Below are 13,972 nucleotides of genomic sequence, written 5' to 3'. Positions count from 1 at the left end.
GCAGAAATTAATTAAAGATTCACTGGACCCAACTTGGAGCAAAATTGAGCCTCATCTTTGTTAGGGCATCTGTGGAAGGAAGGCTTGAGCTCCAGTGGTGCCACACAGACTATTCATGCTTTTTCCTTCAAGCATTCACTAAAGATCCTAGAACCTGTCTTGAAAACTTCTTTCTGAATGAATATATAATATAATATAATATAACATAACATAACATAACAACATAACACAGCATAATAAATATCTTCGTAATTTGTCATATTTGATATCATTGCTTGTTAAGTGAGACTTTTATCATTCCAGGTTTTAGGTTTGGGTCCGTTTGGGTGGGTGGGGTTTTCTTGCACTGGGCAGTAGTGACATTCCCAGATACAACACTTCAAAGCAGAACTCTGTAGCACAGGTTGCAAGTACATACATGTATTGAAAGTACAGATCTGCCATGTCAAGTCTAGTCAGCCATTCCACCATAGACACCTTCTCCTTTGGTAGCCTGCCCAGTTCTCTAGTTGGCCTGTACCAGTTTCCGGGATGAAGCTACAACACTGTGAGTCAAACAGAAAGGCTGTGCCTGAATGGCAGACCGACGCATGCCCAGTCATCCACGACACAATGAGGCAAGTTCATTTATAAAGAAAAGCAAGTACCATACTCACAAAAAAACGCTATCTGGAAATGTACGTTTGGTCTCTGTGCAGAACTGGCTCGAAGCCCAGAAAGAGCAAGCCACAATATTTAGAGAAATGCAATTGTGACTCACGTCAAGACAATGGCATTGATCTCATTCATTTGTGTAAGAGATTAAAGAGACGTAGGAATAAAGATTTTCTATTTCCTGAACAGTAACTGCTAGTCACTGGACAAAACACCAACAACAAGGTCCCCACGATTGTTTTTATTCTTGCCTAGTGTGGAGGTGGGATATGTAGAATGAAGCCTTTGCCTGGATAACCCATGAACACAGTCATAGCATATTCAGTGATGTAGACAAGCCCTATTGGTCACCAACTACTGAATAAAATGCTTTCTTTTTGCTTTCTGTCAAGGTCAACTGGCATAATTTGCACAAAATGTCTACTTTCAAAACCCTACATTGGTGTAACACAACCTCATTATCTATACTCCCCTATACAAAAATAAAACTAAGTATTTTAAAGAAACAGTTTGTGCACATTTTTCCACTGAGAGTCAAACCCATTTGGGTTATAATAACAGGTAACATATACAGAATTAGTGTAGCTACCCTTGAAATTGAGCAGTCACAGTTATGAATGTAAACATCTAATTCAGAATTACCAGGGACCCTCCCTCCCAAATTCTGCAGACATGTGAACAAGATGATTACTGAGGGGTTCATTTGGTTTTCATGAGAAACGAAGAAATGACACTGATGTCCTAAGACAGGGACAAATAGTGGTCTTGGCTAACGCTATTGTTTGCATTCTTCTTTTTTTTATGTCCATCTAGTGAACTCATTTTATTAAAATCACCTACATTAAAGTCCAAATCAACAAGACACTAGATGGGTTGTTGCTGAACCATTTGGTGCTCCCTGCGTTTCTTTACCAATTTAATCTGACTTGTGGGTCGCGGGGTGTTCAATAGGTCACCTGCATCAGCAATTTCAGTCCAGACAATTTGTTTCTAAACACTACATGCTATGACACACATTTTCCAATTACATTTCAAACCGATTTTAAATTCTACCAGACAGACAAAGTTATATGAAGAATAGAAGGCTTAGGAAACAACAGCATACCCATAACTCTATATTAAAACAATTTTTTTTGCACAGTCAAGCTACCAGCAATTACACAAAATTATTAATTCAAGCAGGAAAGCAATAGCTTGATCACCAGCAAAAGATTTCTTTTAAAAATCTCGGCAATTCTCATGTACAGAGTACATAAATGATTTATCCCTCTTCAATGTCCTTCAGAGCAGACATTCAAGGAGAAAAAAATTAGTACTGTGAATATCAGATACAATAATTGGGAAAACACTCTGTAAAAACAAGCATACTTCTGTCTTAACCTTCAACCTTTTATATTTATATATTTTTAAATATATATATACATATTGATGCTATGGAAACCTAGGAAACTTTATTAAAAATAGACATCACTCAGTAAATACTGGAAATTCTGTCACTAGGCCAAGGTGGTGGGTGTGAGTCAAAAATTACATTCTTACAAGAATGAAACTAAGGACTGCCTTTAAAGACTGGGGATTGCCAAAATGGTCAGAATTATACTTGTAAGGTATGATAATATACCCTAATAGTTTTAGTAGATTGTGCAGGCAATACCTAGCATTTTTTTCAGTACCTAAATTAAAAGGATAAATAATTCCAAAACTTTCAAATCAAGACTAACAGTAAACAGAGGTCCATGGTGCAGGGTGACCTTAACCATTTGGTGAGCTGGCTGTAAGCAAGCAGTATGCTTTTTCAGAACAGCCAGTAAATGCAACCTGGTGGAACAAGGAATGCAAATTAGGATCCCTATGGAGAACCTATACGCCGAGTGGGATGTAAGTCAGAGAGGGATTTAAGAGCCATCGGTTGAACCTTATCTATTTGGAGGGCTACAAAATCCATAGCTGTGTAAGCAGAGGATATTAAGTAGGTATAAAAAGTCTCTTTTGCTTTTGTATTTTGTGCTGGTATGTATTTTGGAAATAAGTGTCTAGTTCTGTCATCTGCAGCTCAGGATGGATAGCAAACTACTTGTTAGGATTCAGAAAGGAGTCCAGCAAACAACGGCAGCATTGGAAAGTACATGTTATAGTGAGCAATGAGAAGTCATCAAACAGCGTCTTAAGAGGTCATTAGATCCCAGTCTGTGGTACCAGAGGGAATAGGTATTTTGTAATGGAGTGTTCCTCTATCCAGCTGACAAAGTATAACCGATCTAATGACTGGCAGATGAGAAAATTGTTTATTAAATTTTTTTCTAAACAGTGAGTTTAATTAACCTTTTGGCAAAATTTTCCTAGATGTGGTAAATTATTCATGATGGGCCATTATAACACCAGGACTACATATTTTTCTTAAAAATACTTTTTAGCTCAAGAAAAAAGATTGAATCGGGAATGTCTAATGTAAGAAATTCATATTAGTTGATCACAAAGGTTGTGCTGCAGCCCTTGCTGATGCCCAGCAGTGAGGCGAGCACAGCTCAGCACAAGGTCCAGGCCAACAGGACCCTGGAATGAACCGAGGCTGTGAAGATGACCTCAAAAGAAACCCATTAATCCAAGTCCTGTCAGCAAAAAGAAACTGGTTTTAAGACCTGTCTAGCTGTGAAGTGGCTCCAGCTGTACCAGACTACGCCGGCTTATCCTGCTCCTATTCCCCGCATACTACTTTGGCTAGATGTTAAATCCAACACTGAGGGGAAAAAATACCAGAGAAAAAGTGCTGTCAAATTCACCTGAATTTAGATTCATGCGGGTGTGCCATGTTACATACTGATTTAATGATACAGAATTATCATAGTTTCACTTGAAGTTCAAGCTGAGCTGACTTCCAGCTCCTTGAAGTTAATATAACTGTGACACCTGCCATCATCTGAAAATTTATCCTATATACTTTCCTAAACATATCTATCATCTCTAACAGCTCCCAAATTTCAACCCCGTTGAAACTGCTTTCTCAGTCCTTCTGCCATATGCTTTTTTGCTGGGCTCTGGCAGTGTTTCTCTGGCAGTGACTCTGTAGAACATACTAAAGCAGTGAAAAGCACAACGGAAAGTATATTTTTAAGGTGTCTTGCCTCATTTGGGAGTTAAATGCACTTATATCACAAATGCATGATGATTAAAAAAATAGCAGAAGCCAATACTTCTTCATTTGGGTATAAATTTCTCTGCAACGTATCCACTGACTGCTGACAAAACCAACCTGTTACAAGGTCCGTGAACACAGCCTAGCATATATTCCACACTTGAAAAGTCGCACACATCCCTTATACAACCACCGAAGAAAGAAATCCCCATGCCAACATTCCAGCTCTGGAGAGGAATGCAAGTCAGCTGTAATTTTGCCGTGATGACAGTAATCACCAACATACAAAAGGAACTTTTCTAAAAGGAATTGTTTCTAGAAAGCTATATTCAATCCTCTGTCCGAGTTGTGAACACCCAAACTGTTTATATTTCTCTTGCCTTTGTTAGAATGAGCATCCTTCCCCTGTGCCATCCATGATGCACTGAAATACATTAAAAGGCTTACACGCTTTCTTGGTAGAGGGAGCTGGAAGGGAGAAGAGGTTACCATTTTCTTTCAAACCATAAAAAACCCACAAAACTGTTTCAAATTTTGCTTCTTTCTACGTGACTACATCTCATACCAACCTATATAGTTATCTGCTGGATTCATCGGTTAATTTATCCCCTAATTTGTAGAAGGGACTGTATTTTCTTTTCTTGCAATAGGCAGTATATATAATCTTTTGCATTTGTTGAAAATGGATGATTTTGTTCTCCACCCTATTGCCAAGAGGTTGGACCGACTGAAAACAAAGAGAGGGATGTTAACACAACTGTAGCAAAAGTAAAGCCAAAAAACCCTAACACAAGCCATTAAAAAAAGGAAATCCTTATACGATAACCTATCTATCCAAGGCGGGAGTAAGCAGGGATAGAAAGACAAAAGAAGACTTCAAAATAGGCATGGCTTCCTCTGATCTGAGTTTTTGCACTCATTAAAGTTTTAATTCTACATGAAGATGCATTTCTTCAGGCACAGCAGTTGAAATATAAGGGAGCCCTTAGGTGGAAAATTAGAATATAAAGGCTATCAACTGCCAATTACTCTTGTGAGGTCAATGGGAAATGACCAGAATTGCTGTTTCCAGATGGGTGAAAGGATGCTGCGGAATTTAATTTATCCTGTTACCAATGCAGTCTGGCAGACCTCCGAGCCCAAGCTCTCAAAAAAGGAACAGAAAGACGAATGAGTTGGCAAGATTTGGGGTCTTATGTGTCAGCTTCTTATAGTGCCTAGGCTGGAGATGTAAATTCACCCGCTAAGTGGATAGATGGGACACGTTGCTGTGCCTCTTTATCTGACAATTTAGAATGGCCTGTGATGGGTGTCATTGTGGGTCCAAAGGCGATGCGTTGATTGGGCATATTGCATACAGCCCAGGTGATGCACGAGAGAATGATTTGCTGTTTAACATTGACTGCTAAGGTAAATATTCGTAGTGGTGGTTAAAAATCTCTAAAAAGTTAAAAATCTCTAAAAAGTTAAAAAGCTAGTCGCATTTTAGGTCAGGTTATAGATTTAAAGAGGAGACAGTATTGACTTAGCATAAACAGTTGAACACTTTTAATGTTTGATGTTGAAATGTAAAATGGGCCAGCAAGTTATGTTTGTCAAGAGCAGCTGAAAGATATTCAAATTTAAAAAAAAGATCATGTCTCCAAATAAAAGTCACTGAAATCTTCAAAGCAATGGCTGAAGGTGTAAGCACTATCAGTAGTTCATACAGCTTTGTGCTTCACTGGGAAAAAAATAGTGAGGAATATTTGTGTTACTGTGGGTTTTGACTCACGTTTTCTCATCAAAAGATGGTATTTGAACTTAAATTACTGAGCAAGCTGCAGCATATTTATGGCTGTGGATCTCCAGAGAGAGTTTTGAATACTGTGAAGAGCCCTGTGCTGACAAAGCCTCTTAAACCACAGCTGATCTAGATGTGGTCACAGACCACTCAGCCAAGGCTGATCTTAAATACTTCTGTAATACAGCCAAGTACACCAGATAACCCCTGTGGGCATCGATTATGGTTACTAATGTATTAATTGACTAACATAGTTAAAAAATGGAATAGACTTAAATACAAAATGCTGTCTCTTTAAAATCTGTTGTGACGTGTATTAGCTCATTACAAATGGCATGAATATAATACTGATAACAGACAATGCTATAGAAGAAATAACAGATTTTTCCCTATGGTACTGGTTTATGGCAAGTATTCAGCCTTCAAGATATACAGTTAAGCTTTCTCCTAAGGATAAGTTACCCTTCATGATGAGAGAAACTTTACTTACGTGTTTCCCAGAAAATGCTGCTTTGCTCCACCAAAGAAGATAAGGTTATTAGGTGGGAATGCAAGACGCTGTTGATTTCCACTGGCTCTGTAGGTTGACAAAAAGTATTTCTCAGCCGGAAAGCATGCAAGTCAGCATGATAAGTTGTGCAAGGCAATGGAGAAAGTCATGTGGCAAGTTCAGCATGCAAACCACCAAAAGGCAAGAGAAAGTAAAATATGGCTTAAACTGTGATGAAGAGGATAAGGAAGGCTTATGGGTGTTTATGCTGATGAGGTTAGTGGCTTGGACTGTGACCCAAAGAGGGGATAAGATGGATTGCTCTAACGGTGTTGTCTCTATCTCTTGTAGGAATGACAATGAATAATGGGGCTTTAATTGGCAGCCGCCTTTTCACCTGTACTGTGTAAGTGCTCTCACTTGTGCCTGCTGGAGTTATGGATCCCAAAAAGGGCAAAGACAAGCTGGAATTAATAAAAAAAAAGACAACAGAGTAAAAGAGGAGCACATTTTGACTGCTGGTATAAATCAGGAGTAATGCCAATGAGCAATGGAGTTATACCTCTGTGAAACAGGAGCAAACGTGATCAGAATGAGACCCCTTCTCATTAAGCGAACAAGTCACTTCTGAATAAGGACAGAAACATAATACTGTCTTAAACTAAAGCCGCTTGAGAAACAACTTTCGCCATCCAATTTGCACAGGATTGGTTTTGCTCACAGAATAATTTATCATTATTTCTATTGCAGTAATGACTACGAGTTCAGTGTTATATTAGGCTGTGTGCGCACTCCTGAGATAACATTCAAAAAGATAGAAATCACGCAAAGAATGGCATGAACAATGACAATGTAATGGGGAATTTTGGCAATCAGGCCGTATGCTTCATAGACTAATGCTCTTCTTGCACTTTTTTAATAATATGAAGTTGTTTCGTCTTTTCATACTGTAATATTATAATGGCTGTTTTGGGCTATTTTTGCTAATGGAGGGCAACTCAGGGGACAGGAGGGGAAGGGCTCTTTTGAAGCGAAAAAAAAATAAAAAGGTTAAAAATGAAGAAGCGTGTGGAGAGGAAAAGGGTAACACAGGCGCAGGGCAGGGGTGAATGACAAGTGAGTGCTGGCGGGGACACTGCCTCAGCCAACATCATGCTGTCCCACTGCACCCAAGCGGGGCTGGGGGTCAGGACAGGCCCCAGGGCAGCCCCAGGGTGAGATGGTGGGTCAGGCCTGGGGCATCCAGAAGGTCCAGTGAGGACCAGCAGGAGATGGGGTCAAGGACAAGACTGAGCAAGGCTACCCAGAGGGTGACTCAGGTCCATCCTCAAGATGCCCACGGCACAGGTCCAGGGCTCACCGGTCAGTGAGGTGGGTCCATGGGAGATGAAGCAGAGCACAACCACACCGTGCCATGTCCCAGACTCCACCTGGGTGCCCGGGGCTGAGCTTAAACACAGCTCCTGGGTCCTTAGGGAGAAGGTGTGTGAGTGGAGGTCATGGTGAGTCTGCTCAGGGCAAATGAGTCTCTTAGTGCCCTCGAGAGACAGGGTGAAAGCGGATGCACAGCAAAAGGATATTGGATAAAAATTAACTGACTGATAGAGCTGAAAGGCATTAGCCTCTTGTGTGATGGTGTGGATCTGCACTGCAGAGCTGAGTTTCTCATTTCAGTTCAGAGGATGACAGAATTTAGGTTTCCCTGACAGGAGCCAGTGGGGCTAGTTTTTCTCCTCAGAGGGCATTTGAGCCTGGGGAAGAAGGGAAATCTCTGATGTCTCCTCCGAGCCTGGGGGAAGCTGTGGAGTTCAGGAGGCCTGATGGACCTCTGGATGCCGCACTGACCAGCCTTGCATGCAGCTACGGACTACTTCTCAGGGTTTTTTTTCTTCTGTTGTTATGGAAACAGCCTGTCAAAGGGCTGCTGAGTTCTGAACCCTGGATGTGCAATGAGGGCAGGTAGATAGGCGATCACTACATGTAGTTTCAAATAATGAATAAAGATGTGGATATTATTTTACATATGTATTAAATAAACACAGATAGTCAAAGCCCTAACATGGAGGCATTTCTAGGATGGCAATGTTCATAATTGGTTGGTGTGAATTTCTGTAACCATCTGTAGGCATGTACAGCATGGCTGTGCTGAATGCCAAAGGTTTTGCCTAAGGAGACGCCTGATTATAGCCAGAGACAATTGTATGTGGTGCAGATTTCGTAAAGAGATTCCTTATGTTTCTCCAATTAATTTCAAAGCTGTATCCAACCTGAAGTTGCAGGAACAAAGACCTGGAGATGTAAAACCGTGCCAGGATAACAGTGGTGATTTGGAGATAGAAAGAGGTCTGACACCTGAGATAATTCAGCAACTCTCAATGCTCTAAGGCTGGAGATAATCATTCCAAGTCTGTTATTTCATCTGGGATAACATGCATCATCCAAGCCACTGCCTCTAATTCCTTGCTTGGCAAACCAGACTGGTTTTTTGGACCTACAGTGCTTTGTATAGTCAATCTGATGCCTTCAGCCTGTAAGCCAAAACAGTTTTCTCTGAGAGACTCAATTACTTCCTTCAAGAATGAACTTGCAAGAGGCAGCTGTTAGATGCATGCACTCATGTGAACATGCCAGGGAAATGTGTCTGATTGCAAAAAGGTCAAAAGAGACGACTAGTCCCTCCGCAGGCTTTCTATCCCACCTTCGCTGCAGGCCGTCAATGAAAGAAAGCTCCTTTCTTCTTCTCCCTCAAGCACGCTTGGTTCACTCGCTGCTCCCTCTCTATTTATTCAGCTGCGCAATCTGCCTAAGACTATTCAAAGTCTGTAAATCAGACAGCAATATTTAAGCACAGAACAAAACCATCACAAGCCAATTCACACAGTCTCCACAGGATGAAAGAGGAAAGACAAATTCTCCAACACTGTTTCACTAATGAACCTCACACCTTTGTAGTAAAAGTGAGATTGTCTGCAGTTCACTCTCGCAATTATATCTTCAGCTCTTTGCTAAAGCTGCTAATCAATGTACCAGTTAATGCCAGCTCTGAATGTCATTCTGTATATGAATATTTGTCCATTCAGTATTGCCTGTAGAAAAATGTAACTCACACAGGGTGCTGCAGGCTGTCATAGGTAAAAAACCCAGTCTTCCTAAGTTAGACCATGAGGTATCTCTGAACCCGAGAACAAAAGAAAATGTCCAGAAGAGAAACAGTTGCATTGTAGGAAGCTTCCTCCCATGCACTTCCAGTCCTGGGGCACGCTAGAATAGAGTCAGGGCTTCTGGTGCCCTCTCCTGGTGCCACAGCATCATGATGTCCATAGCACTGGAACCACCAGTATGGTCTACTGGTAGCAGACTGACACTAGATACTGGTATTTATCTACTGGTGTCTAGGATAATTTCCAAATTCAAATCAGCAAACCTCATGCATGCAAGAGAAGGAACTTGAGCAAAGACACGAGATGCTTCACCATGCCAAGGCTGTCCGGTCAAATGAATGCAGTGTCACCGCAGTGACACAAGGGCGTAGCATTTGCTTTTGGAAGTACCATAGCCATATGTTCAGGTCTATGAGATGATCCCAGGTTTTTAGCTAACACAAATTCTTTTGATCTGAAGCTGCTTTCTTCAAGGCTTTGCACTGCTCTGCACCACCTGATATAGATAGAACAAAACCCCTTTCCTACTTGTAGGTCTTGTGGAGGAAGGGACTGCTTGTGTAAGGAGTCTCGCAAACAGGAGGCACAGGCGTGCAGTCTGGGCTGCTGTCATTGGGGGGGCCTCCCAAATAAATCAACCTGCACGCATTGGACCTTTAACGTAGGTATGATTTACAGAGGGGTCTTGTGGGCACAAAAGAAAACATAGAGAAGAGCTTCCCTTCACGAAGATTAGGTGCTGCCAACTTCCTCTGCCCTTACCTACAGGATACACAAGCTCTTTCCTCTGGCAGTGTTCTCATTCCTGAGAAGATACAAAGATTTGGTGTGATCAATTAAGAACATTACTATAACTACTGAATTGACAAGAAAAGCATTATGATACTACAGTACAAATAGCAGAACAAAAGCCTGTGGTAAATAGAGAGCTTTTTACCACCTCATAGTATATCAGACCTTGAATTTCAGTACAAAAAAAGTGAAATCTGGTATTCTACAGTCTGTCCCTACCTTATTGCCTCCATCTGAAAAGGAAATCACAGAGTATTTTTCCACCAGTGTTTGCTCCTGAAAATTACACTGCCTTCAGTTAGTCTGAACTAAACTGAAGTATCAGTTCTCTTGAAAGCTTCTCGGAGTCCTCAGCAGCTGGGAGAAAAGATTATCGTGCAGGAGCAAGACTGCACTAATTGGAGAAATCGGTGTTTCAGCTGCTGCTGGTTTGGAGTATTGGAATGAATTAGAACAGATGAAGCTGACATTAAATAGGTATTGAAAAAAAGTACCAAAGACCAGGAAAGCAGAGCTGTGTGCAAGATGAGAGGGTGTTTTATTAATGTGCGGTGTTATAATTTCATAGCTGTTTGTTTCACTGATTGCACAACGTGACCTGAGTATTTCTAACAGCATGTCTGTAGGACACAGAAGAAACGTCCCACCATCAATCTGCAGCAGATGCCAGGGGACATGCAACCACTCAGCAGGTCAGCAAGACACGTGGAAGAGAGCAGAGTCTCATCCTCTCCCCACGGCTCATGCTGGCTCCTCAAGCCTTCCTCACACAAACTCACCCCTCAGTTTCCTTGAGGAATTCTCTTCAACATGAACACATAACATGTATTTACTGGTTTTTTCCTACTTCAGGACAGTACCTCACTATCCAACACATACAGCCCCATGTGCACCAGTCAGTAGATGCAAAGAGACAGTCTCTATAGTTACACCAACAAAAGCTATTTGAATTCAGAAAAGAAAGACATTGGCAAAGGAGAAAGACAAGATGATACAGAGTGTTATTCCCTTCCACAGGGCTCTACAAGGCCATGAGTACTAGGTAGTATCTTCTAACTCTCTACAATTGCTCCTACAATTAGCCAAAAGGGTGTTGCAGAGAGGTGTGTGTTGGTCTCTTCTCCCAAGTGACCAGTGACAGGACAAGAGGAAAGGGCCTCAAGTTGCGCCAGGGGAGGTTTAGATTTGATATTAGGAAAAACTTCTTTACTGAGAGAGTGGTGAAGCACTGGAAGAGGCTGCCCAGGGAGGTGGTGGAGTCACCATCACTGGAGGTATTCAAGGAACGTGTGGACGTGGCACTGCAGGACATGGTTTAGTGGGCATGGTGGTGTTCGTTGACGGTTGGACTTGATCTTACAGGTCTTTTGCAGTCGTAGTGATTCTGTGATTCTATATTTTTGCCTCTATTAATCAGACTTAAACCAAAACAGACACACAGACTAGTGTTGCATGTAAAACCCTTTTTCTATTTAAAGTGAATTCAGTGTGAGCATTTTGCAGAAAATACTGATAAAATAAAAATGTCCTCAGGGAACCATATACCATTTCTTCAGCTGCTCATTATATAGCTTGCACTAACAGTTCATCATACTGAATTTTGTCTCCCAGGTGCTGATGAGAACAGAAATATTTTACCAAAAAACAACAGTTTTGAAAAATTTCTGGGCACTGATTTTGTCAGTGTGCAACATTTGGGAGACTTAGTGAGGTTAAAGGCCAAACTAGATCCAAGTAGGTTGAAAGCTGTTACATGCAAATATTCAGAAGATAAATTGTTAATTGGGAAGGGGAGAGGTGCTGTTCTCGGGCATTCTTGCTTATAATCTTTCATTTACATGATGGAATAGTCTTCAAAATAGGCATTATTATAATGTGTGAATGCCTAATTGAAAGAAGGTGCTGCAGTTAACTCAGGAACCACTTAATTTCAAACCCTTTTATCACCCCTAAACGTGAATCCAAATTTAAACATGGAGGAAAAGTACATGGTGTATTCAGGAACAAACAAAGGTATTGTCTGACATAAGGAGCTTATGTAAATGTGGGATGGCAGAGCTCCTTTTACTGTAAACCTTTCAAATACCTCAATAAATCATGAAGAACAAAAAAATCTTTCTTTTAAGGAGGTTTGCAATGGGATTTCAGCTGTCCAGGACTGATGAGGGACAGCACTGTTCAGGGAAAAAAGGAGCTTTGCTAGCATCTTCCTAAGCAGTAAGTTGCAAATAATTATCAATTTTTATGTGCATGCGCTTGTGTGAGAAGTCTTCCATTATGTATCCACTGACAATTTGCTAACTTTAAAACAGAGGTGACATCACGTAGGGATAGATGTACCTGCGGTAGTGTTTTACATCCTTTCAGTCCCCCTTTACAAGCCACTAGATTTATTTTTGCTTTTAAAAGCAGAAATATATATGTAATTAAAAGGTGCCTGTACTAGAGTGGCTTGAAAAGACATTGGATGTGATACAGTGGATAAAATGCAGGATCACAGACCACAGCTATTTCTGTTCTACTCAGTGCAGTCACTGTCCTGCCATAAAATCTCAGCAAATTACTTCACCTCCTTCTTTCTCTCTTGCTATTCTTACCTTTTAATTTTCCATTTAGACTGGAGGTACTCTGGAGAAGGAACTGCCTCCTACTACACATCTATAGAGTCCTTTAGTTCACAGTGTCCTGCTCTCAGTTGTTCTTGGAAGACCAACAATTATAATTACATGAAGGCAGGATGCATGTGGATGCAACATTACTTTGTTCAGGCTAATCAGCTCAATTCTATCAGTGAAATCTCTCTCAATTACAGGAGAATCCATGTGTGCGACCGAGACAGCAGAAATCAATCCTAATTACTCCCCACTGCCTGCACAATTCTCCTGTGCAAATAGAGGAGAAGGGACATGAGGTGATCCCAACACGGGTGGCGGTCGTTGCAAATTCCTTCTTGTGGGAACCTGTTACTGCACTATTAGGAAATGCTTATGCTATGCCAAGTGAGAATACCAGCAGTATTTATGTCAGCAATGTTAACAAAATGGCCCCTTCAAGCAGAAAAACAGTTATAAAACTCGTAACGGGCCCTTTTTAGAGAGAGCAGTCTACAACCTGCCTTCCTTCCATCAGGACATTCTGAGCAATGAATTCAATAGCTTGTCTAATAAAAAATACAGAGATCCCTATGCTTTATGCCAGGTGAGAATGCCATAAAATCATTCCCTTGTCCTAACAGAAAAAGCTCAATTTTGCATTCTTAGTAAATCCCCTTTATTCTGATGTAGGCTCACAAATCTGTTTTAAACCAAAATTCACCTATGGATGAACATTGGGTTTAGCTACCACCGCTCCCAAGGCGCGCAGCAGGAGAGAGCTGGGTAACCCCTGCAGTTGGAGCGGACAGGGATAGAAGCAGACGCCAAAACTGACCCACACCTGGTAGGATCTCCTGGCTCGTTCTGCAGCCACCTTCCGACTGCCCGGAGATGAACTGGGAGCTGGTTGATCCCTGTGCATCAATGACATGCACAGGCAATTTTACAGCTGCTCTAAGTGCCTCTTGAGCATCCCTGACAATCAAGCTTCATCCCTATGCGTACTATTACAAAATGAAGGAGTGAGTGGGTTGCAGTGTTTCATTTAATCATCTTTATTTTTATATTAGACTCCTGAATATGCTCCTTCATACACATAAGTCAACTTGAGTTACAAAAGATATTGAGCACTGTCTACCCAAAACAGTTATAAAAAGGGAGTCAGTGCAGACAGTCCGTGCTCACGGCTGCAGTGCCATTTCATTCAGGTTGCTCGCCTCAGCATATAAACCTTCTTTTATTTTTATCCACCGAGGCCTGAGTGCCCATATTTTGATATGTCTGCTATAAAACCGCACAGCAGCCACACAGGAATTAGAAAGCTGCCGTGTCTCAGAAAATAATTTTTGTCCACAGTGTTTACAC

The sequence above is a fragment of the Gavia stellata genome, chromosome 12, assembly GCF_030936135.1.
Source record: "Gavia stellata isolate bGavSte3 chromosome 12, bGavSte3.hap2, whole genome shotgun sequence".
In the NCBI taxonomy this organism is placed as follows: Eukaryota; Metazoa; Chordata; class Aves; order Gaviiformes; family Gaviidae; genus Gavia; species Gavia stellata.
Note: the sequence above shows the minus strand (reverse complement) of the source record.